Source organism: Protopterus annectens, chromosome 2.part2, assembly GCF_019279795.1.
Source record: "Protopterus annectens isolate FY-2018-M chromosome 2.part2, PAN1.0, whole genome shotgun sequence".
NCBI lineage: Eukaryota > Metazoa > Chordata > Ceratodontiformes > Protopteridae > Protopterus > Protopterus annectens.
Window position 1 is genome coordinate 699,225,682 of NC_056730.1, and position 27,155 is coordinate 699,252,836.

General features: G+C 39.3%; 1 protein-coding gene across 2 annotated transcripts in view; it reads left to right on the forward strand.

Moving 5' to 3' along the window:
* LZTS3 (leucine zipper tumor suppressor family member 3) overlaps nucleotides 1-27,155 on the forward strand; it is a 1,582,991-nt gene that overhangs the window by 768,613 nt on the left and 787,223 nt on the right. For both annotated transcript variants that reach the window (XM_044064093.1, XM_044064094.1), the window contains exon 5: nucleotides 22,285-22,343. The gene's annotated coding sequence lies outside the window, so the exon portion shown is untranslated. The remainder of the gene's footprint in view (nucleotides 1-22,284; nucleotides 22,344-27,155) is intronic.

A 27,155-nucleotide genomic window follows, 5' to 3' on the forward strand; every position in this document is an offset into this window, starting at 1 on the left:
CCTGAGTGCAGCTGTCAGTTCACCAGATATTCTCAGTGTGCCAGATTGTTGCCTTATTTGAACGGTTTCACATAAAATGGTGTTTCTCTGGCAAATCATTGAGGACTGAAGAAAATAATGGCATACATCTGAGCTTTAGATTTCATACGTTTCAGAAAATTCATATCAATTCAAAACTTGTTCTATCAACTTTCTATGTTTATAAGAGCAGTATTTAAAATGTATCCTTAGCTTTGTTCCTTTGTTCCCCACATTATGAAAAGGTTTGTCCATATTTTTGTGCTGCAGAGGTTGAGAGGTATTGTGTGTGTGTGTGTGTGTGTATGTGTGTGTGTGTGTGTCTGTGTAACAGGGAGAGAGGCAGGCATGTAAGTGTGTGTGTGTGTGTGTGTGTGTGTGTGTGTGTGTGTGTGTGTGTGTGTGTGTGTGTGTGTGTGTGTGTGTGTGTATGTGTGTGTGTGTCAGAGGGAGGGAGGCAGGCATATAGGTGTGTGTGTGTGTATGTGTGTAAGAGGAAGGCATGCAGGTAGGTAGGGGTGTGTATGTGTATAAGAGGGAGGGAGGCAGGTAGCTAGGGGAGTGTGTGCCTATAAGAGGAAGGGAGATAGGTAGGTGTGTGTGTATAAGAGGGAGGGAGACAGGTAGGTGTATATGTGTGTAAGAGGGGGGAGGCAGGAAGGTGTATGTGTGTATGTATGTAAGAAGGAGGAGGCAGGCGTGTGTGTGTGTGTGTGTGTGTGTGTGTGTGTGTGTGTGTGTGTGTGTGTGTGTGTGTGTGTGTGTGTGTGTGTGTGTGTGTGTGTGTGTGTGTGTGTGTGTGTGTGTGTGTGTGTGTGTATATGTGTGTGTAAGAGGGAGGTAGGTTTGTGAATGTATGTGTTTAAGTGGGAGGCAGGTGTGTGTGTGTGTGTGTGTGTGTGTGTGTGTGTGTGTGTGTGTGTGTGTGTGTGTGTGTGTGTGTGTGTGTGTGTTTGTGTGTGTGTGTGTAAGAGGGAAAGAGGTGTGTATAAGTGATAGGCAGCATACCCTTCAGCTGTCCAGGTTTTTGCAGAATGTCCATATTTTTGCTTCATATTTTCGGTCTGTTTCAAATAAAATTGTGTTTTTCTGGAAAATCCCTGGCAAATCATTGATGACTGAAGTCAGAAAATAATGGCAGACATTTGAGAGTCAGACTTCATAGACTTCAGAAAATTTGTACTAATGCAAAACTTGTTGTTCTATTAACTTTCTAAGTTTACAAGACCAAATATTAAAACGTGTCCTAAGTTTTTGCTCTCTGCCCCCGCCCCCCCATTATGGCAGGTGCATTTTTCAAGAAATTTAATTTTCAAGTGCATTTTCATGGACTTGTGAGTTTCAAGGGAAGAGAAGTTTACTGCTGCTCATGCTAAGTATGTTTACAATGTGCAACACATTTGTTTAGCTAGTTAGCAAATAGTATCACTATTGTGGTGCAACCTTTTAAAGCTGTGTTTGTAGCACAACAGGCAACATGTTTGCATTTTAATGCAAAAGGCTGTGGGTTCTACTACCACAGCATATTGATGGATTGTTGATACTGTTTTGCATTTTTAGGGGACGGGTACTGAAGTCCTGAATACATCCTCTTTTGGATGAGATGCCTAGTAACTATGAACCTGTTTTCAGTTTGCCATCCAGGCAATATTACCAGCTTACCATTTTTTTAAGTAGGCAATTTATTCTTCAAGGGCAGCAGGCACTGAAATTGTAGATGAAACACTGAAAATAAAGTCATTTGCTAGCAGCAACCTTTTCATTAGTTACAGATCTCTTTAAGGTGGAATTATTCTGATGACTTCTACAGAGATTGTGCATATTGACTGATATTGGTGGATTGTAATGACAGAAGTTTGAGTGGCCCTTTATGGTCGAAATGTTCTCAGTTGGGAAGTTTTGTCATTATTAGTTCTTGTGTTTTTTCACTGCTTACTGGAAAAATGTGCAGAACTATACATTTAAAACACGTACTGCCAAGTGGTGCTGTATTATACAAGAGATATAATTTAATTATTGTGTATTAAAATTTAATTATATAATCAGGAAGATGAATCAAAAAATGTTTGCATGCCCCTAAAAATGTTCGCTAGGGACCTATGCTTTGAAAACAACCCAAAGGTAAACTTAATCCGCCACTGGCCAGATGCATTTTCTTTGACTGTGGGTTTAAATGCCGCTTCAGTGAATGTGAGTTTCAAAGGCAGAGAAGTTGTAATTTTAAGTCTGTTTTCATTGAGACTATATTGCTTTGTTTAGATTTAGCAAATGTCTGTTTAGCTTTAGCAAATGTCCATCAGTGTTTGTGCTATAAAATTTGAAATACACGTTTTAAATGAACTCCAAACATCTTTAATCACTGTAGACCAGGAGTGTCCAACCCGCGGCCCGCGGGCCGCATGCGGCCCTGAGAGCTCTTCCATGCGGCCCGCGACCCTTAAATTTAAATTTAATTTTAATTTAACTTTTTTTCCGTGTGTTTACACGTCCGCGTACTTTTGCTGTTCTGCGCATGCGCCAACTTTCTTTTTTCACGTTTTTTTTCATACCAGTGTCTTTCTGCTGGTATGCGCATGCGCGAAAACACCATTCGGTCGTTTTTTATATTTCTGGTAAAGCTGAAGGAAGGAGCGAGATCGTGGAGAGAGGATTTATTTTATACACACCGACTACAGTACAACATAGCAAAAGGTAAGCTAAGTATTTTTTTTACACTGTGAATGCTCCCTAAACTAGGTTAGTGTTAGGTCACTTAAGTTTTTTAGAATTTGATGCTATACTACCAGAATGCACCAAACTACAAGGCTATGCAGCTTGGCAGACTGAATCCAGACAAACAAACCTATTTGGCCGGCTGAACCTCTGCAGAAAGAGAAGAAATATGGGCTAGCTAGCTAGTATATTGTTTGCTTTGTTTGTAAATAGTTTGTGTTTATGTTAGGTTTATTCCTTAATTCGAATTGCTTCCGTGTTGTTTTGTCTGATCGAGGAATTGTTTTTTCTTCAAAATAAAGTAAAAAGAAAGATTTCTTTCCCTGATTTGTCTAGGGAGGAGAAACATTTTATGTAATGTACATACATTCTGTTACTCTTAGGATTCTAATAAGGATAATGTTTCCTCTTAGTTTAAAATTGTCAAGGTTTCATTTATGGGTATGTGTTTCTTTTATAAACGCTTCAAATTTTATGGCAGAATTTTTAATTTGGCCTATGGCACCTCTCTTCTGCTGGCAAGTGGTGTCGACAGGGGATGAAACTGAAGGATTGGTCCAAAGTCAGCAGTATGTGCACTTCACTGCATTTCTCAAAGCATTTTAAAATGGAATAGTCTGTGTCCAGTTTCACAGGCTCCAGGTCCTTAAAAGGCTGACAAGTTGTGTCCTTTTTTAGATGCACATCATTTTTACAGTTTGCAAAAGGTATCAGCACCTAACCATAATGGGAAGGCTGTCTGTCTTGCATATTTTTCTTTTGCCAAGTATTCCAAGTTACTGGATAAATAACGCATGTAGACTACCTTCGCTGTGCAAATTATTTAGCTCACTTTTAACTTTCACGGTTTCAAATCACAGTTCCATTTTGCAGCAGATGCAGAAAAATTAGTCTATTTCTAGACTCAGTAGAAACACACTGGATGAAATAGCAGTGCATTTACTGAAATCTGTGTTTTGTGTTTTTGATGCATTTTAAAAGGGAAGCAATGTCAGGTTGTTTTTCTGGAGATGTGTATGGCTTGCCTCAGAGTTATACTTAGGAGGTCAGTGCTTAGTTGTTTATTGGTCTAGTGGTGGTTTGGTATTACCACTACTTTTAGATATGCAGTGCATTGTTAGTACCTGTGATGAAGGTCACCAGAATGTTGTGGCATATGGTTAGATAAGAGTTTTTTCCAAATACTGAGGCCATCCTCGCAGGGCACAGGTGACCAGTAAAAGTACATACAGATTGATATGTTCCTTTCTGCTGTTCATAGTGAATGGAAAATTAAGCTGCTACATAGGCTATAACTATTTTCAGTATGATAACAGGAATAGAGATGCTGCAATACAAATCCAGCTTTATGCATTTAGTCAGTGAATACACAAGAAAGCACTTCAATACACACCTTGCATTTAGCTGATTTTCATCTCTTTTTATTTTATTATAAATAAAAGTGGAAGTTTTCAGGTGTGAGCTGTGAGCTGTGCAGTATAAAAGTTGGACATAGACTTCTATTATACAACAAAAATTAGCAAGATTCAAAAGTACAAATGATCACTAGGCTTTTTACCACTAAAATGCAACATATCCAGGAAGGTAAACTACTGTAATGATTTGTTAATGACAGTAGAAACTAGTCACAATGTTAAAGTTTAGTTTTAGAACTCTACATTATTTTAGTCGTACCCTGTGCAACGTCAAAGGTTGCTCTTGAACACTTCTTTTTCTTTTGAATAAAGTTGTCATTAAAAACAAAAGCACGCTACTGACAGAGAGCTGCTTACACAAAGTAGTGAGTCTTTAGGATTCACTAACAAAGAACCTGTTCAAGCAGAGGTTCTGATAGAAAGGGTTTTTCTGGATGACTGATATTTGAGGAGTTATGTGATATAAACTCAGCAGCCACTACTGTCCTGCCAAGTTCCTGCTTGGGCTGCCCCTGAAATTGTTCAATACTGATCAGTGCACTAACTCAGTAAACTAATATAAATAAATGTCAAAATTAGTAAGGTTATGTTTCAGAAAATATTAGATTTAACTGTTTTTTAAATAATTAGAATGAGATATTAAATTTTAGGGGAAATATTATGCATTTATTAATTTATTGTTCAAATTCTCAAATTCACCTACAATACAGCCACATTAGTCCGCATAAACCGGGTTTTTTTTTTTTTTTTGCTCTTCAGTTAATGTGAGACATTTTTTTTTTTTTTTTGTCCTCACTTGCCATTTGCCCCCAGACCATTTCTGTTGACTCAATGCGGCCCTTGCAACTGAAAAGGTTGGACACCCCTGCTGTAGACATAAAGCAGAAAACAGTATGCACACTGAGAATTTTGAACAGTGTTTATGGCAACTGGGGAAAATTAGCCAAGTAATGGGACACTGAAATGGCTGTGTGGTGGTGATGGGGTTGATTGGGGGGTTTGGGGGTTGATCCAAATGTAATGTATGTGTACCGCTGCCAATAGGGGTCCATCAACATTTTTTCCTTTATAAAAGGGGTCCTCCAGCTTGCAAAGTTTCGAAGCCACTGGTTTAGTCTATTGTCATAACATGAATGCAGTTGTGGGTAACAGCACTCAGGCTTACAGATAAAACAAGAATGTACAGAACAATATGACGGGTTATACATCTGTTGTACTGAACTGTTAGCACTGTAAATATTAAATCTCCACCTTTCTTTGTTTTTCTGACTCTGCATTCTTGTCATGTCTGTTTCACATCCCAGATTGTGGTAAGCAAATTTGCACATAATATTTGGCATTATAAGTCAGACTTTTTTCATTATCTCAGCTACTTCTTTACATGTGATTTTATGAGCTCTGGTATCATAGCAACAATGTTTGGTTGCTTTGCAACTGACTGAGCCCTCATGAAGTTGCTAGAATAACCACTACAGTAAAACAATAATGCATGTTTTACTTTCGTGGGTATTACTATTTGCAGCTCTGCTATGATCTATATTTCCTTTATATTTCTTTCTTCAAGAGTAGTCTTAGAAAATCCATTACTCATTTCCAGTACAACAAGCGCAAACTAGAAGCTGTGCAGGCTGCAAATAAGCACTCTGTGTAGTCAAGTTGTTTTTTTTATGTAGACTTGGATTACCTGGTACTGAAAGTGAAAGCAGGACTGCTTATGTAAATATGATTTCCCTTTAGGCTTAGCACAGCATTAGCTAAAACATAGTTATATTTTTTTCCTGATGTATGCTCCACAGTGGTTTGACAAATGGCTCTTTATATAGGTTAGAAAAACATGTGGCAGTGATTACAGGTGATTAGGTGATGTAGGTTTGTTGAAATAAGTCTACAAAGCAGCAGCTGTCTGTTTGTTCAGTCATTGTCAACATTTTTCACTTTAACCATGTAGTCACCTGATTTTAATACAGGACACATTCCTGCATCTTTTTCAAAAGTGTATCTTTATGAAATATTAAGTCATAGCTCAGTCTCCAGAATCAGGGGCAAAGGCAAATGTAACAGGGAGGAACAAACATCCAAAATCAGGGACAATTTTAAATAGTACAGTGGTTCCCCTAAAGTTTTGCACCACTGGTACTGTAATAACACAGTCTGAATTATAAACATTATGAAACTCAAAATTCTGACATTATTTACAGATTGTAACCCATCCATTCACAACCCTTTTTCCCATTTTTGCACATGGTGTCAGGGTGTCAGTTCAGCTGTAATTCTTAGTGATTTAATAAAAGTTCAAAAAATTTACAATGTGACATAGTAAAAGTATGAGGCAAAATCAGGAATGGTTGAGAGACATGCATAAAGTAGTTGCTATCATTCTTCCCACTTTGTTATGAGTTTCTGTGAACTAACTCATCCCCTATAAACACTGCCATCATCTTCGTTATAACGTAAAACATTTTATCTAGACATTAAAACCATGTACATCGTCGTTACTGAAGCATGACGGCCTGTCATGGCAACCAAACTGTGCACAACAACAGAAGTCTTACATAGCTTGATGCTGGGTTTAACTAGGATAAATTTACCCTTATCTTAATGAAAAGTATACTTATCAATGAAGATCATACTCATATTCATACCAATTCTGTCAAAGCTTGAGAAAATGGATTTTTTTATTTTATTTTATTTCATTTATATTTGTTTACCAGGATAGTGTCCTGATCAGTACTGACCAATGTCAGGCTCAGCCCTGTATAAAGAGGGGCAGCTGATCATTTGGTTTAAAAGTAATTTCACTAAAGGGTGTGATGATATTAAGAAATCTGATTTCTAGAAAACTGATTTATTTTCTTGTAAGACTGTGACAATGTCCATCCGAATAAGCAAGTAATGCGCTACAGTTATAAGCTGTACTTTATAATTCATATATGATTGATTTATTTATTTATTTATAGTGTGTACAGGAATGGACTATAAATGTGTCATGACCTGCAACTGTGCTGTGATTTGGAAAGCTTGATACATTGTTCCATATCATAAGTACTGAAAGGGAAAAGTATTTTCAGGATTACTTGTCAGAAGGTTTAAATATTTGTCCCTTGCATCTGTCAGCCGTCAGCCATTTCCTGGACTTCTTACTCAGTCATCTGCTCTAACCCTTGCCAGGTGATTGTCTGAATTATTCCTTCAGACCAGATCTCCCCGAGGGGAAAGGAGGCGAATATCTAAGTGTAATTGTCCGAGGGAAGATGACAGAGAAAAGATCAGAACATTCTGATATAATGCTATCCATACAGCTATGTAAAGAATTTTTGCTAACCCTAACTGGGCAGAGTTGCACATTACTCCATGCAGTTTCACTTGCCTTCATTCCCCTTAGTGCTGAATTTTTAAAGTAATTTACCCTGCAGTCACAACTACCGCCCACCGCTAGGGCAGTGCCATATGGCAGGTGGTAAGTTCTTCTCTCCTTCCACCATCACTCCTGGTTTCTGTAGTGCTCAGGCCACTATGATAACTTGGTTGTATAGGTCACACTTACAGTTCCATTCCTGTATGCCATGGGGCGAGGTTCATTTTACCTTTTGAATATGAGCATGGAAATCTCACAATGGGGAATGAGTTATGCAAGCCTTTGTTAATTGACTGACAGAGGAGTTTGATTCTGAATACATGTATGCATGTGTGTTTGTATGTCTCTGGGTGAGACTGTATGTGTGCATGTTTGTGTGCATATTTGCATGTGTGTGTGTGTGTGTGTGTGTGTGTGTGTGTGTGTGTGTGTGCATGTGCGTGTGTGTGTATGTGTGTGTGTGTGTGTGTGTGTGTAGCTGTGTTTTTCTACAGCTGTGGTTATGGCTGCTCTTCTATATGTACATCCAAGTTAAAATTATAGATATAATTACAAGGCAAATTATTCTTCCATGCCGGTTTCTTAATTTAGTTATTTCTGAAAATGTATTATTAAACTCAGATATAAGGGATTTAGTGCCTTCTCTGAAATAATAGTGTTATTTTAACTTACCAGTGAATTATTTCTGTACACATTTAGTGCACAGGGCCATTGCCCAATGTCTGAGTGGTATATAAGATTATCATTAATAGCACTGCCATGTATTCTAAACTGATTTTAACCTAAGAACTGCTCATACAAATATTTTATTCCTTCACTGAAATAGTCTTTTGTGTGATTGATTGATTGATTGATTGATTGATTGATTGATTGATTGATTGATTGATTGATTATTTGTTTGCCATGTAGGTAGCTGGCCCATTGACCCTTAATAGCCATAACCTGAGAACAAAGAATAAGCATGGACAGTCAAAAACAAGAACTTAGGAACAATACTAGGCAAGCAGTCGCAGGGTTCATAAGAGGCATAGCTATATACACTTCTAAGAAGATAAGCTTAAAAGTTATTGCCATACTTTACTAGTGTTTAATAGTGCCCATTTCTCAAATCAAGCAGGGCCGCACTTGAAAACCTTTGTATAAATTTATGTCTACACATCCAATCAACACTAGCCTTAAAGCAAACAAAGTTGTACTTTGCTCTGTCTTTAGTGGTAACTTGTTCCATAGCTGGAAATACACTGAGTTAGGATCGCTGATGTGAATTTTGTTTATTTGTTGATGGAAACTTTCTCCCTAGTACGGGTGCTTGCAGAGCCACTGCCTTTGCAAAGAAATAAGATGTCAAATAGGATTTAGTTTTTTATCACTCAAAAAGCAAGACACAGGCTACTGAATATAAGAAGAGTTGTGCACATTTATCAGGACAGTTCAAGGATTTAAGAGCTTTCATTATTTTGGTCAAAAATCATTGGGGCTTTTCTAGATGAGCAATATGCTTGGATTTGTGCATATTAAAAGGAGCACTGTATTTGATGATGGGTCTGATAGAGGAAGAGTCCAGTAGTAACAGTGTCAAATGTTTTTTATAGGTCTAGGAAAAGTGATCTGATTATCTTATGTAAATTCAACTGAAAATGAAGGTATTCAGTGACATCAAACAGTCTGTATATTGTATTATCCAGATCTGCATCCATGCTGAGAATAGGAGATGAGTTTGTGGTCCAGCAAGTGGTGAAGGAGGTTGGGAAGTGAATATCTCTCCACCTTTTAGAAAAATGTGAAACCGGGGCAGTGGAATGATAGATTGTTAGGGCAATTGAGATTCTTCTTTTATACGGTAATACAGTATGTGCTGTTTTCACATATTGTAGATCCTGTACTACTTTAGTGGACTTTTTGATAATAATTGAAATTATTTGCACTATGTTGTCAGAGAAAATGTTTACAATTTGAAGAGGTAGATGGTCTATAGACACTAAATCATGTAAGAAGATCCAAAGAAGCTTGTACACAGTGTAGAGTGAGATATAGTAAAATGTAAGGACAGAACACTGATGATGACCTTATGTGATCTTGAATAATTGCCTCCACATGAGGTTGCCTGTTCAACAGAACTATGAAACTGTCCTCCAAAAAGTAGCAATTTCTTCAGCACTGTCATGTAGGAAGGGGGAAGGGATGAAGGTATAGCTGGAACTAATGCATCATCGCTGCCACTCCAGACCATTTTTTGTGTTTTACACATATTGCTGTTGTTGATCCAGAAAATAACTTTATTGTGTTGTGGTTACTGTCTGAAAAAAGCAGCATATTTCACTTGACTTCTGGCTTCTTGACTCCACAAGAGATTTGTTGGAAGACTGGACTGAAGATAGTTCCTATATACACTTAATCTGAGGAGTGAAACAAGGGAGATGTGTTCAGAAATCTGCATGGATAGGGGGTGTGTGTTATTCAGTTTATTCAGGAAAATGAAACTAAAGTAATGTAAGGCTTCACCAAGGGGTCACTAGCTGACGGGAAACTCATTGATGGAGCAAAGGGCACTAGTAAATGCATTACAGTCAAACATCCACAGTCAAGAGGAGAAGAGACACACTAGCATCACACCACCAGTCACACATGGATCTACAAAACAAGCACCGGCAAAACATACACATAAATACATAAAAACATATTAGGAGGCACTAGGTACAAATATGAAAAAGAAACAGTGCCCTCCAAAGCAGACAAGCAAGCAACCTGCACCTCCAAACACAAGCCAGAAAACACATAATTCACCTCAGCAGTGTGCCTCACGACAGCCCCTAAGGCAAAACACCATACCCAACACGCTAGTAATAGGAGACTCTATAGTAAGGCACACAGATGTTCCACTCACCAGGCTGAACAAGGAGAAGGTTACTATCAGCTGCCTGTCGGGTGCTAGGATCCGCCACATAACACAGGCACTTAGGTCACTCCAGAACAAGTACAAGTATGACGCTGTCATTGTGCATGTTGGTGTAAATGATCTAAGACGTACCTCCCTGGACTACATGAAAAGAGACATTGAGGAGCTGGTATGACCCTGACCTTGAGTGGCATACTACCTTCACCTAGTAATGAGTAATGCTACTCAATGCCAGAAGTCTCAACCTCAAAATGCACGTACTCGAGACACTCCTCAGTATGGAGAAAATAAATGTTTGTGCAGTGACGGAAACCTGGTTCAAGGCTCCAGAGAGCACCAGCACTACCAGGTTACAATTCATATCATACCTTCCGGCCTCAGTTACCGGATCGTAGTACAAAGGGTGGAGGCATATCCATATTCATCAAGGATACCCACACCTCCAGGTTAGTGGCACAGCATGATGCCCCAGAGATCATCCATGTGCAACTATCAGCAGGCAAAACCACATTTCAAGTAGTAGCCTGTTATAGATCGCCCACCATGTCCCAAGATGCTCACTCAGCATTCCTTGAGGCATTGGAAAATATAAAGGTCCTACCCAACACCATAATTTTGGGTGATTTCAACTACCCTGCTATAGACTGGGCGAACTACCAAAGTTCTAACTCCTATGCCCAGCAGTTCATAGAATTTATAAATTCAAATGCCCTCGAACAACTGGTATGTTCTCCCACTACAAGGGACAACATATTGGGTTTAGTCATCACAAATATGGGCACCCATTGTACCACACCCGTTATCACTCCCTCTCTGGTCAGATCAGACCACAAACTGATAACCCTAGACATCCTCACCCCTCCACCTCCCCCAGTCAAAGAAACCATCGTAAAAAACCTTTCCAAAGCAAACTTCAAACTACTTGCGTCAGAAGTGGAAAGCTTCACTATCCCCCTGCAGAAGGATAATGATATCCAGGATGCAGAATCCTACACCAAGGCACTTTATATACATCTTCAGGATTGCATGGACCGTGCTTTCCCAAATAAAACTAAGACTCCTTACTCAAGCAAGAAGAAACCAGTCTGGTGGACCCCGGCCTTAAGCAAACTATACAATAAAAGGAGAAGACTTATATAAAAAAAGGCCAAATCTCAAGTAGAAAAATCTTCCCTGATCAGCTTTAGTAAGAAATTAAGGGCCCTCATCAAGTCAACTAAAGCCAATTTCGAAAAGAAAATTGTCAAGGATGCCAAGGATAACCATAAAGCATTCTATGGTTACATCAAAAACCTAAATGGCAACGCTCAGGTCTGTTCTGAGCTAGTACAAAATGGAACAAAATACACTGACCCCACTGACATTGCCAACATCTTGGCTGACAGGTTCAGTGCAAATTTCTCCCTCCCCTCACCATCTACAGGGCCTATTACTATTCCAGGGGATTGTGTAACTCCAATTATTACTGATACGTTGGTTAATAAGGCTCTGTCTAAAGCTAAAAACACTGCCTCCATGGGACCAGATGGTGTCCCGGGCTGTGTCATACGTGAGCTCCAAAATGAATTAACCCCGCATCTGAATACCCTGTTCAGTCTCAGCCTCTCGACAGGATATATGCCCACAGAATGGCACACAGCAACGGTGGTTCCGCTGCACAAGGGTGGGCCTACAACCGACCCAGGGAACTACCGATCACTAAGCCTGACCAGTCTTATCTGTAAGGCAATGGAGCGAATCATTATGGAACTTATAAATGGAGAGATTGGTAACCTCCAAACACTTGACCCCACACAGTTCGGCTTCATCAAGGGCAGATCATGTCTCCTGAATCTGGTGGACTTCTTTGAGACAGTTACTCAGGCTATAGATAAGGAAAAGGAGGTACACATGGCTTACCTTGACCTTGCTAAAGCATTTGACACCATTCCCCATTCGGGTATTATTGATAAACTCACCAACCTGGGCATAAACCCTTACGTCACAAGATGGATCGCAAACTGGCACTCAGACAGATTCCCACAAAGTAAGAGTAGTGGGATCTATGTCCGAATCCAGACCAATAATGAGCGGTGTGCCTCAGGGCTCTGTCCTGGGGCCCCTCCTGTTTGTCATATACTTCTCAGAAGTACAGGCAAGCACTGATGGGCTGTGGCTGACCAAGTTTGCAGACAACTGCAAACTAGGTGCTATAATAGAGTCTCCGGCTGACATGGATATCCTCCAGAAGGGCCTTAACGAGACTGATGCATGGTGTCAAAGCCATGGTCTCAAGCTAAATCCTAAAAAATGCGTAGTAATCCCCTTTGGAAAAAACAGAGTACCTGTGAACTACCACATAGGAGGTAACCCCCTGAAATCTGAATTAGTAATAAGAGACCTAGGGACCCAAGTAGATAGTCAGCTTTCCTTTGATAACCATGTTGCCAAGGTGGTTAGAAAATCCTTCTGTGTGATCCATCTGATCACAAAAGGGTTTGCATCAAGATCTAAGGATGTAGTGGTGCCCCTCTACTCTTCCCTCATCAGACCCATTATTGAGTACAATGCACCAATTGGAATGTACCTGGCTAGGCATCTCCAGCAGCTGGAGTGACTACAGAGGTACCTCACTAAGAGGATTACTAGCCTCAAACAGTTGCCCTATGCAGCATGATTGAAAAAAACTAAGGCTTTTCTCTGTTGCATACCACCTTCTCAGACGCGATCTCTGTCTAACATACAGAGCCATGTCCAACCCAGAACTTCTGAACATGCTCCATCTTAGCAAAACCAAATCCACTAGAGCTACACGCTCTAGGGATATAAACCTCAGCACAATAATGAATAGAACATGCTGGAGGGATAGATTCCCTTCGCAAAGACATCCTTTGCTATGGAACAGGCTCCCGATCTACATAAGACAGAGCCCCTCACTATCACTCTTCAAGAGGAACCTTGACGAGTGGATGGGTAACAGAAAGTTCACACCAGGGCTCATACCAACAGCTCTACTAGATAGGGGCCAAGGGTACTAGCTGCTAGATCAAGGGCCTAGGGAAGTAACCAAAGGGGTGGTGAATACCGCACAACGTGGCTGGGCTAATATATGCCTTTGGGCAGATAGCCCAGTGTCTACCTATGAACCTATGAACCATATGTTTCCATAATAACTGAACTTCTACCTTCCTTGGATCATATTGAGGTATCAAAATGTAAACATGGGCAGATAATCAACCATCACACTCAGATTCATGAAATATTGCAAGTGCAATTCCCAGGCTCCAGACTAGTATAAAAACAATATCTGAATAATTTTCCTTTTTAGTAATGAAAGATTATAAAGTTGGACTTATGGGTGGCTAAACTCATCAAGCAAGAGTTTCCAGCAAATAGGGGTCCCAGTGTAACAAATAAAATTAAACATGAAAATCTGGATGAACACAGACACAAGCAATATCAAACACCTTCACAAGGTTAATTTTGAATTGAATTAGGATGGAGTCCCTAATGTTTAGTGCAAAATGTGTCCTATAAGGAGTAAAAGAGATTAGTATGGTGGAATATTGCAACACTGCATGCACCTTTATATGTATTTTTTGTCTCTCAGGACACTGTAAGCTGCTGCTGTGATCCCATAGTGAGGAACAGCATAGGTCAAACTGGGGTCCGACACATGTATGACGTTAGGCTGATATAGTGACTCCGCTTTGAAATATATGAAATGGTGTATACCACTTTCAAGTCTCCCATGCTTAATCGGTTTCCTTCATTAGAGTGGTCAACAACAATGCCTTCAAGACAGTATTATGGGTTTAAATGAATTATCTTTGAGATTAAAATGAGGGCTGAATGAAAAGCATATTCATGATATCAATATCTGTTCAAAACCATGCATTAAATGTTTACCAAAGAAGACATGTCTGTTCCTATGGCTATGATATTTAAAGTGAAACACTGCATATGTATTATTTTAGTTACCATAAATATAAAATGCATTTTAAGGCTTTTTGATCACAGAACATTCCATTTTAGATGTATTTCTGAACATTAACATTAGAATACATGTCTGTTTTGGTACAGCATAGGATGCAAGTAAACAAACAATACTACAGCTACGGTAGTGTCATATATATTTGTTGTGTAAATTAAATTATACTCAAGAATGTGCAGATTCACAAATGAAGTATAGCAAAAGTCACTATTTCAGGCACACTAAATTAGGGAGCATGTGTGGCTGGTATGTAGCAAAGGCAGAACGTTCCATGCCTCTGAACCTTGGTGTTAAGGCTAACCAACTCTTTACAAGTACCCAGTGGAACACAAGAGGATTTACAAAGGCCAAGAGAACTGGCCAGTAATGAGTGTTGTGTGGAACATGTGGTCTGTGAAAAAGAACAGGTAACAAATGAAGTGCCCTGTAACCTGTAGAGGTCAGGGGGTTAACATTAAGACAGACGGTTTACATGTGGGAGATGAGAAACTGCCTGTGAAGTACACAGACCTATTAACATTGCAGAAAGTAATTAATTAAGGGAAGACTCGCAAGTGATCTTCATGGGTGCAATGAACCTCTCATGGAATGCTGTCATGCGTACCATTTATTTATATTGTTAAATTTATATAGCTGTAACACAGAGACAGACTACAACTGCATTTTTCTTTATGTCACTGTGCTGAAATGCTTCTTTATAGGAATTTGCTTATATACCATGAGTACTTGATAAGAAATGTTTTCAGCTCTCTTATACGCCGCTCCTATCCCAACAAAATTAAACAATACTCAAAGAAAGAAACTCACTTCCTACTACAATAAAATAGTTAAATTGTCACCAATCTCCCTTATAGGACCCACCATTGTCATAGCTTAAAGCAATTAAACTGGCTTGAACTGCACAATTGCCTAACATTCACAACTAACTGCAGCACACAACTCCATCATCATTCAAGAAAAATACCCTGCACTAAAAAACATATTACTGCCTTACTGTCTAGCAAGGGACCACATTCTAGTAACAAATTCTTACTACACACAAATAAGTCAAATAATGTTGTGGGAGACTCTCTCTACTCCTAATACGTTGCTAAACTCTTGAGTATCCCCACAGAAATAAAACTCACTGACAAACTCAACAGTTTTAAATCACTCCTTAATGAACAATTTACCCAGTCCTGGTCCTGCATATTCTCATCACCAGGTTAAGACTTTGTATTCACTGTACGATACTCTCCAAATACTTTCCTAAAACAGAATGCTCTCAATTTCTCACTGAAATGTCAGAACATTTTTATACATAACTGCTGCTTGCAAAATCCACTAAGTTGCATGTGGGCTTTCTCTTTATTAACTTGTACCTCTGTAAAATCTTAGAATGTATAAATATAACTACTGTTTGTGTATAAATGTAAATAGAAATGTAACTGCTCTGTGTTTAACTGGAACTTAATATAGTGCAATGTAAGCAAATTGAGCTTTTCTCCCCAGGCCACTGCTAAAAATGAATATTACCCAGTCATTCTTTCCAGATAAACAAAGATAGATAAATAAAATGCCTCTGTACATATTTTGTTTGCCAGATTATTTATGCATAGGCCCTATATGTGTCTGCTGTGTGGCTTTTGTTTCACTTTGTAATTCAGAATGTGCAAGAGATACAATACTCAAAACGTAAGCATAAAACTATGAATTTGGACAAACAAAGTAAACTTATTTTAAAGAATCAGTAAGATTATGCTGAATGCCGAGTATATACCAATAAAAAGTTGCTTCCACAATTAGAGTTTATTCTGAAATGTAAGATTTGGTTATCTAATACTCGGGTTCCATGCAAATGACATATCTGCTGCTATCCTGCACAGACTAAAGGAACCCTGACTAAACCACTATTAGTCATATTAAATAAAATGTTAGCATGTGAAAACATCCCTAATCTAATGCAACAGGCTGTAATAGTAACAGTTCATAAAGATGGGCTAATGTCAAACCCAAGCAATTTTAGAACCATTAGAATGACTGTCATTCTTTATAAAATCATGGGCAGAATCACAAAGGCATTTATTCAGAATGATATAGATCTGATTCTGTTAGATACGGAGCAGTAGGAGTTTATTAAAGATAGATTCTGACTTCTGAACCTTGTGACATTCTTTCAAGAGATACTAACAGCACTCGTTTATGTTTAACATGCAGGCCATGAACACAGCTTCTGTGCCTGTGGAAACCCAGAAGACAGACAAACAGACACACACACACACACACACACACACACACACACACACACACACACACACACACACACACACACCATACAGGGAGGACATGCTACTGTGGAGAGTCACACTCAGGGTAGTGTGAGATCCCCTATTATTCAACCATCAATGGATATCACAAGCCTCATACAGCAGTGCAGTAAATACATAGGTTTGCATACTGGTGTACAACAGAGGCACCAGTACTGCCCTTCTTCTGGACTAGTTGTAGCAGTTGCAACCCAACTTGTATTCAGAGCCATTTGGAAGAATATGCCAGTGACACCACAGCATTTACTGAGTTGATGCACATAATGTAGGGTGTATGAGATGACCTCCAGGAGTATGTGTCCAATATGTGTGACAGTTTTCTATACTGAATCATATACTGGAAGAAGCCATGTCTTCCCTGGTACACATGTCACATGACAGGTGTCATCTAAGCAGCCAGTCCATTGCTGCATCCATAAATGGTTGCTACCATGGGCATGAACAGGCAAGATCACACTAATGCAGCACCAACACTTCCACAGGAACATTGAACACTGAGGTGTCTGTGGCCAAGAGAGGGTGTCCCTGAGATTGTGCCTCTTGTAACAGTGAAATATTTGGTAAAAGACAACAGGCATAGTCATACAGCACACTAACATCAAACCAGTTATGTGGTACTACCTTGCAACTCATGGATGGGGATGCACACAGAATACTCAGCCATGTACCATGCATGCCCTGCATTCCCTGTACCTGCCCACTAGACCAAGCTACAGTGCAGCAATGACTTCTGTGGCTGTTTCCCAATGCGCACACACACACACACACACACACACACACACACACACACACACACACACACACACACACACAGGCACAGGCACAGGCACACACGCACACACACACACACACACACACACACACACACACACACACACACACACACACACACACCAGTACGGCCACCATAGGTATATAAAGTCAAGCCACCATTGTCAGATGCCCATCACATAACATTTATCAGTTATTCCCTACAGTCCCACATATTACATAACTTAATTTGGTACAGCATTTGCAAAATTCACTTTAGAAGATATTACACATTTGTTTTCCCTCCCTACTTGTGAAAATAATGGTAAGTGTGCCCTGCTCTTTGTACTAGAATGTATATGCTGTACTACTGACTGAAGACGTGTAGGAGCTGCTGCCTCCTTGCCATAGCCAGAACATACTGTGGCTCCTCCCATCTCATATTTTTATCCCCTGCTGTTGGTCCCCCCACTGAGATATTCCTCCTGTAGTTGCACTCCTGTTGTAGCTGCTTTCTAAGTATCATATTGTGTGTACTTTCAGACCTCTTCTCTGTTACTGTGCAGAGAAACAATCAGAGAAATAAATAAATAAATACATATAAACTTAACATATTCCCTTATATGTGTTACTAGCACTGAAGTCTGGTTGTTGTTTTTGAGGTATTTTTGCATGCACACACACACGTGCACACACACGCACACGCACACGTACACGCACACACACACACACACACACACACACACACACACACACACACACACACACACACACACACTTGATATGCATTTTGATGCATTTTGACCACATTAGGAAAATCTTACATAGTAATTAAGATTAAAAGTGTACCCAGAATTTCATGAACTGCACACCAAGTTCCAGACAGTTACCTCCTCCTTTACCATCAAAGTAGAGTAAATGCCATTTTTGAATTGTAAATATACTAGATACAGACATAAAGATGTTCTGTTTTAGTAATATAATTACATCACAGTCCTTAAATGGATAAGTATAAAATAGACCCAGCATACAACACTATACACAGTCATTGTTACTAGATCATTCGTAACCTTTCAATTTTTGTGTTTTAACCTGGGCCATTTAGTGTCTTTGTGTCAGACAAAATGCTTGACACTTGAATATAATCTGCACACTATAGTTTTACACGTTGTATACCAGCCTGCACCTATAGAATGAAGTTCTGATGATTGATCCAACAGTTTATTATATATCTGTGAGTTTAAAAATGCATGCATTAACAGTAATTAATCTTTAACATCTACAGGAAGTATTGGCAAATATAAGAACATATTATTGGAAAAAAGATGCAGATATAACAAGTATTCAATATCTGCTCTACATATATATATAACATATGCAATGGTGCAGTTAATGTATGTGTGAGATAGCATGTACAAAAGCCATGATCAGAGGTAGATGACCATTACAGCTGTGGTAGTCCTTTGTGTTGGATAGGGTAATGCCCTCATGTCCACTGTGTAAGCTGAGAAGTCTGCATGGCAACATGTCTTACTAAGTGGGAAGAAGGAGTACCCCAGGTAGGCCCGCTCTTTGCATATTGTGAAGATATTGCTGAATGAAGCAGGAGCATCAATGATGCATCAGATGCCTGGGATGATGATGCAACTGTCCTTCTCTGGGGGGCTGTAAGTGCAAGAAGCTTGTGCCTGGATAACTGTGAGCAGCATCTGAACCACAACACACTGTGAGTGTCCCGAGTCAGGTAGCTCCTGAATACATCATTAGAATGTTGTTTCAGCTACTGCAGGATGGAAGCCTGGATCCTAAGGAAGTCATCACACCTCCTTTTATACTGTCTAATTGTTGCATTGCCCACACAATACAAAGTGCAGTCCACAGCATGCAATACAGATGAAGGGCTAGACTGTACCTGCAGGTTAAGTCACTGGAACTGAGTATTGTGGTGCAGGAATGTAGCAGCTGCAACTTTCCCAGTCCTTGCCTGTGGTACTGTATGAGGCTGGTGCTGCTATGAGGCCACCTATGCAGGTCCATCCATAAGTTACTCTGTTATCAGAATATCACTGATCTGAATGTCAACACTGAATGACACAGAAGCACCATTACTATGTGGTGGACACCATGCAGGTGAAATCCTCCCCATCCTGACTTCCATGTGCAGGCCCCAATAGCTCTCAACCAGTCAGGGATAAATTTCAACAGAATCAGGGACAAATTCGGAAAAAATCAGGGACACTTTTAAAATATTAGTGCTCTTAACTTGAGACATTGACAGAATCAGAGCATATGAATTAATACACAGTTTCTTAAGTAAAAGAAGTCTATAACTCGTAATTATTGTCATTATTCATTAAGTGTAATTCACCACCTTTCCTCCAAAAATCATTAGTTCTAGGAGGGATTAAGAGGGACAGAGCTAAAATTTGAGTCAAAATCAGGGACAGGTGAGAGGTATATGTGTGACTTTGTTATCCGAGGAGGGTGTCAAAGGTTGTCTTCTAGGGTACTTTACTGTGGGCAGTGCCACAACCTATTTTTGAAATCCTCCAGATAAGGCATCATCACCATCATCATTGGAGGCAGGCTGGTAGGTTGTGCACAGAACAGGGAAGTGTACCCCCACTAATACCAACCTCAGTGGGCAATATCAATCCATGTAGCTGCTCTGAGCATATCAGTCTGGTTGCCTGCCTCTCCACACCATAGGTACAATCTGGAAAAGCAGAAGCACCATTGATGTTATCTGTACTGCAGTATATGTGATAGTTACAGTGTATTTTCACCCCACACACACACTTATATGATATGGTAGCAAAAAAAAAAAAAAAAAAAAAAAAAATATATATATATATACACACACACACACACACACACACACACACACACACACACACACACACACACACACACACACACACACACACACACACACACACACACACACACACACACACACACACACACACACACACACACACACACACACACACACACAAACACACACACACACACACACACACACACACACACACACACACACACAGACATATCACTGGCCTGACTGAGTTTTACTAGAAAACTATAAATGGCAAACTATTCAGGATAAATTAATCTTGATATTGGCAGCATTCATTCAGTTTGATACTTTAAACTGGATTTTATAAGCCAAAAATAATGCAGCGAATATTATATTCTGTAATTTTGTATAAACAGCTTACGATATCTCAGTAAGTATTCAAGCAAGACACATACTGCCAGCAAGATTTTCTGCATACAGCTGTGATCTTTCATATGAGGCTATGTAGTTCTGTCTGTGTTATCTGAATGTGGAGATATTTAGAGAAATATTAAAATTATTCCAATACAAATAAACAGTATACAAATAATATTCAAGATCTCTTCAGCTGCATTAGACAGAGGTCAAATATCATTACAATTGTGTTTGCCATCATGTATGCTTTAAGATGAAATCTTCTGATACCTTCTATGTAGCATGGTTTTGGAATTATTAATGCAAATATGAACAGGCAATATCTGATACCTAGAGGCGTCAGTAGGAATTAACAGCAGAAATGCTTGGAGGCATACTTGGCTGTAATGCCCAGTGGTCACGGGGACAGCAGTGAAGAAAATGATACTAGTGGTCATATCACTGGAAATGTAAATTATATGAAATAAATCTCTCTCTCTCTTAGCTGAATTGTGTTTAAATTGACTGCTTTTCTGCTAGATTGATTTTGTCGACAGGAAAGCTGTCAACTTTTCTCACAGAGCACTATAATACCATTGTTGGGTAATATGCCCTTTCCTTGTTATTGTGTAATCTCAGTGTTGGTGTGTTTAAGTAGCAAGTGGTGTAGGGTGGCTTGTCCTCCTGCAAACTATATTGTCTTTTCTTTGCATGTCCCTAGGTTATGTCTTAGAACATGGACAGAAGTGTGCATTTTTTGTCTGTCTTTCCATTTTTCAATCTACTGAAGTTTCAATTAACTTCAGTAGCTCTATATATCACACACACACACACACACACACACATTTATTTATATATAATATATATATATATATATATATATATATATATATATATATATATATATATGTGTGTATGTGTGTGTGTGTGTGTGTGTGTGTGTGTGTGTGTGTGTGTGTGTGTGTGTGTGTGTGTGTGTGTGTATTGAGAGATATTTATGTATAAAGATAGTGCTATATTAAACTGCTACTAGTCAGCTCTACAGTAAGTGCCATTTGCACAGTGCCATTTTAGCACAACGATGTGTGACATTCCTTTGTAGTCTACCGGTAGCAACTCTGTGATGACAAGATAGTGCTAGTGGCCTGTTTGTCCATATATCCCTGTGACAGGTGTCAGTCAGTTGTATGGGCCATCTTTATCATCCCACTGTATGACTGAATGGATGGGCTGAGTGTGAGCATCTTGCAATTGTAAACTGCATCAGCACCACATTGCACAACTGTTCCAATGGGTTGAGTGTGAACATCTTGCACTTGTAGAGTGCATCTGTCAGCACCACATTGCACAACTGTTCCAATGGGTTGAGTATGAATATCTTGCACTTGTAGACTGCATCAGTCAGTTCCACATTGCACAACTGTTCCAATGGGTTGAGTGTGAACATCTTGCACTTGTAGACTGCATCAGTCATCACCACATTGCACAACTATTCCAATGGGTTGTGTGTGAACATCTTGCACTTGTAGACTGCATCAGTCAGCACCACATTGCACAACTGCTCTCTTTGCCATTTGCTATTGTGACAGCATTGTTTTCTGTCTCTACTGCCACCATAGCTGTCTAGTGATGTACATTATCTGATGTATTGTTTTATATCTTTCAGGCCAACACATGCCATAGAGGGACTCCAGCAGTAGCATGACTGACCAAGAAGCCATCCATGTAAGTATGTACCAGGCTGTCTGATTTGCTTTATCTTTTCTTAGCCATTTAGAGGACATCCTGTACAGCTCATGCAATATCCAGATGGGTCTTATCCAACATAAGGTGATGTTATGGAATATCTGGCACCTTACAGACACTATGGAGGAATAATTGCAAAGAACAGCAACAGGTTCCTATAAATAATGTCACCAATACAACATCTTTGCCAACATAATTGTTGATCACTCTGCAGTTTATGCTCAACAACCTCCTAAGATGGTGGCCAGTACCTGAAGGAAGTTCCAACATAAATTACTCTGCCTTCCCTGTCTGTGAGTGCCCATATCCAGCCATATGCTACAAGACATGTGGCTCGGTGGGAGCACCCCCTTCAGTGTGGCAGATGACAGCTTGCACAGACACAGCAGGCCACACAGCAAACCACACAGTCCAGGGATGTACTTTCATAGGTTTATAGGTTGATGCTAGGCTATTGGCCTGGAGGCCCTTTTAAGCCTAGCCAAGAATTTGTCCCATGTTCCCTCAAAGTCAGCGCATGTTTCCCCTGTCCAGCAGGGACACAGGTGGGATCCCAGGGGTGTATTTTCTCTTTCCCATCCAGTTGTCCAGGTTCCTCTTAAAGAGGGCTAGAGAGGTACATTGCTTGACATGTCAGCTTGACTCAAAGCTTCCGTGGTGATCACAGAATGCACCACCTTTCCCACAGGATATTCACCACACCAGATCTGTATGGTTTTGTATACATTTGTAAATAGTTCTCTGTTTATTGTTACTCTATATTAAGTAGTTATTTTTATATATGTCAGGAAGCCTTAAAAGACAAGATATATATTTTATATTGTTGCGTGCTCCTTGTTGTTCATGCTCTTCGTGTGCATCAGAAGGCAGTGCTGTATGTTTTATACATGCCTATAATTCCATATCTGTAGCAGATATTATACACTCTTTACAAAGTGCTATCACTGTATCATTTGGTGTCTTGTGTGCTCTGTGTTGCCCTTTCCACACTTGTACTATGGGGTGTTTGACTAGTGGTACATGTGGTAGTATCCTTCATATGTACTCTCCACCTTTATGATGCTGTGCACCATCATGCACTATCATTGTATGAGATGGTGTGGAATGCCACCTGTATTTTGATACATAATTCGTGCACTTATGCATGTATACCATCATACAAAACAGTAATGTATATGAATACATAATTCATAAACCTACGCAAGTATGCCATTACACACCACAGTACTGTATATAAATACATAATTCATAAACCTATATATGTGTACCATCACACACCACAGTACTGTATGTGAATACATAATTCGTGAACCCACACGTGTGCCATCACACACCACAGTACTGTACATGAATACATAATTTATGAACCCACGTGTGTACCATCACACACCACAGAACTTCACAAGTGTACCATCACACACCACAGTACTGTATATGAATATATGATTAGAACAAATCCCAAAAGTATCCATCCTGGAACAAGGCAAATACAGGCAACTCACAAAAGTCTCTTCAAACGTCTTCCACAAGTCTTTATTAAACAGATGCAAGCAACCACTTTCACAATGTAAAACATTGCTTCTTCAGACACAAATTGTAACAACTATAAAACTAAAACACATTCAGCCAGTAGCAGTTCATGGAGACACACCTCCTCTCATTAAACACCTTGACAATGAATTAAAAACCATTGAGGGGGAAAACTTAAAGAGAAATCTCACAAAAACCTCAAACTATTCATGATTTTATTCATTCACTTAAGTTTTCTGGACTTCAAGACAGGTTTCTATCAGTGGTGGCTTGTGCTATTGGACTGCAGGACTGCAGCCCCCCCCCCCCCAGCTGAAAACCAAAATAATAAAAGTCCTGGAACTCACGCATACATGCATGGAAACTCGAATCCGGACTGCTGTTTAACCAGTCTGGATTTGCAAGAAGGCAGCAGTCTCACAGATGCCACATAAGTCTATGCGGTTACAATGGCATAGACTGGAAGGGGATCAGACTGCAAGGTCTTCAGTCTGTGCATACTCAGAATACATAAAGACAGCGCACACATGCATGCTTTGCATTCCATCGCTAAGAACAGGAGCTTGGGGAACTGGCTTATGGAGGAAATGGGACTATTGGCTGCTTTTGCTTTGAATGAATCTTGGCGAACATGGACTTGGGACAGAGCGATCTCCAGGTAGTGTGTGTAAACTATAACTGGTGGCTAGAGAGAGTAACTCAGGTTCAAACTCTTAACCTTGGGTGCAGGTTGCAAGAACCTGAATTCCCTACCCACCACTTGTGAAAAGCATTCAGATTTTTGCCTCATATTTGTGTTCTATTCTGTTTCTCATAAAATCTGTGGTTTTCTGGATTTTCAGACATTTGAATTTTAGACTTCATAATCTTCAGAAAGTACATGGTAACACAAAACATTTTATTCTAGCAATTTTCTAAGTTTATAAGATCAGTATTTGAAATGTGTCCCTATTTTTGGGGCTGTATTCCTTCATTATTGTCTTTGTGCAGGTTTTTTTGTGCTAAGAGGTTGAGAGCTATGAGAACTGAATTCAATGAATATGTCTGGGGGCTGTATTCCCCTGTTATTGGCTTTTTCCAGGTGTTTTGTGCTAAGACGTTGAGAGTTATGGTGAGAAATGAATTCACTAAATGATGGCCATTTAAGTTTCAGTCTTCGTGTCTTTCAAGAAACAGCTGATTCGGCATAGTGGTATATTGCTCTGACTGTAGTGTACAGGGTCCTGGGTTCAAGACTTGGCAGTGAAATGTATGACGGTAGCACAGCATTTTACTTTAGCATATTTCCAAGGTTATACAAGCAATGTTAAAAATGTGTCCCTGGTTGTGGGGCTTTTGTCCCCCCCCCAATAAAGTTTGTCTTTTTCCAGATTTCTTGTGCTCACGTCCTGCAAAGTTAAGAGATACAGTTGAGTGTTGAATGGATTTTACAAGGAGCTAAGAGCATGAGGGGAAGAGAAGTTTAGTGCTGCTTATGCTGAGTCTGCTTGCATTGTTAATAGCACAACAGGTAGTGTACTTGCTTTTGATGCAGAAGGCTGTGGGTTCTACTCCCACAGTATGTAGATTCATTGCTGATACTGTACTGTGTTGTACATTTAAAGGGGGTAGATGCTGCAGTCCTGAGAATGTCCTCTTTGGTAGAGATACCTAATAGCTATCAACCTGTTATCAGTTTGCCATCTATTCCCTATTGCAATTTTACTAGCTTATCATATTTTAATGTAACATGGGCAATTTATTCCTCAAGGGCAACAGGCACTTTATTTGTAGACAAAAAGAAATATAAAGTTGTTTGCTAGCAGCAACCTCTTCATTAGTTACAGATCTCCTTAATGTAGAATTATTTAGATGACTTTTACTTCTGCAGAGATTGCGCATATTTACTGATACTGGTGGATTATAGAAGTTTGCATAGACTTTCATGATGGAAATGTTCTGAGTTGGGCAGTTTTGTCATTATTGGTGCATGCATTTTCTTTTATTGTTTACTGGAAAAATGTTCAAAACGCCAAATAACAACTATACTGTATTATACACGGAATATAATTTAATACAATCAGGAAGGTGTATCAAAGAACACATGTATGTTTCATGTGCAAGGGGCCTATGATCTTAAAACAGCCCATAGTTAATCTTTATCTGCCACTGGCCAGATGTATTTCCTTTGAATGTGGATTTCAATGCTGTTTCAATGAATGTGAGTCTCAAGAGCAGAGAAGTTTTAATGCTAAGTCTATTTTCATTGTGAGACTGCATTGCTTTGTTTAGAAGATGTCTATTAGTGTTTGTGCTGTAAATTGAAAAATAAAACGTTTAAATGAAGTCCAAATCATCATAGAAGTAAAGCAGTATGCACATTACAGTGTTTATGGTAAATGGGGTGAAATAGCCAAGTAATGGGATATTGGAATGGCTGCAGGGGGAAGGACGCCTTCGACCATGATTTTGTGAGGGGGGAAGGGTGGCAAACTCAAAGACAGCCCCGGTTGTACTATACCTCTCAACTGTCCAGATTTTCACAGAATGAATAGATTTTTGCTTCTTATTTTTGGTTTGTTCCTCATAGAATTTGTGGTTTTCTGGCAAATCATTTAGGAATGAAGTCACTAAATAATGGCAGACATTCAGTTTCAGACTTCATACCCTTCAGAAAAATGCATGCGAAAGCAAGACCTGTTATTTTATCAACTAAGTTTATACAACATCAATTTTTAGTACTGTCTGTATGCTCCCCCAATATATTTGGCCATGTCCAGATTTCCTGCTTTAAGAGGTTGAGAGGTACGAGCAAATAAATTGCTTTACAGAATTAGGTATATCCAAACCTCTCAACTGTTCCTGACTTTGTCTCAAAATGTTGCTCTCCCCTAATAATCCCGCCACAAAATGACAATTTTGGAAGAAAATGTGGAGGGTTTACAATTAATAATTTCAATGATCAGAGTTATAGATTACTTTTATTTCAGAAATACATGTAGATTCTCTTATTTTTGTCAGCTGCTCAACTTAACAGTACTAATATTAAAAAGTGTCCCTTCTTTGATAGGTTCCCAGCTGTATTGTGTGGCCATTTTATATTTTTGCATCACGATGTTGATCCGTTTTTCATAAAATTGTGATTTTCTGGCAAATCAGTGGTAAATCATTAAAGATTGAAGTCAGAAAATAATGACAGACATTTGAGTTTCAGATTTCATACCCTTCAGAAAATTCATATTAATGCAAGACCTACTATTCTATTATCTTTCTAAGTTTATA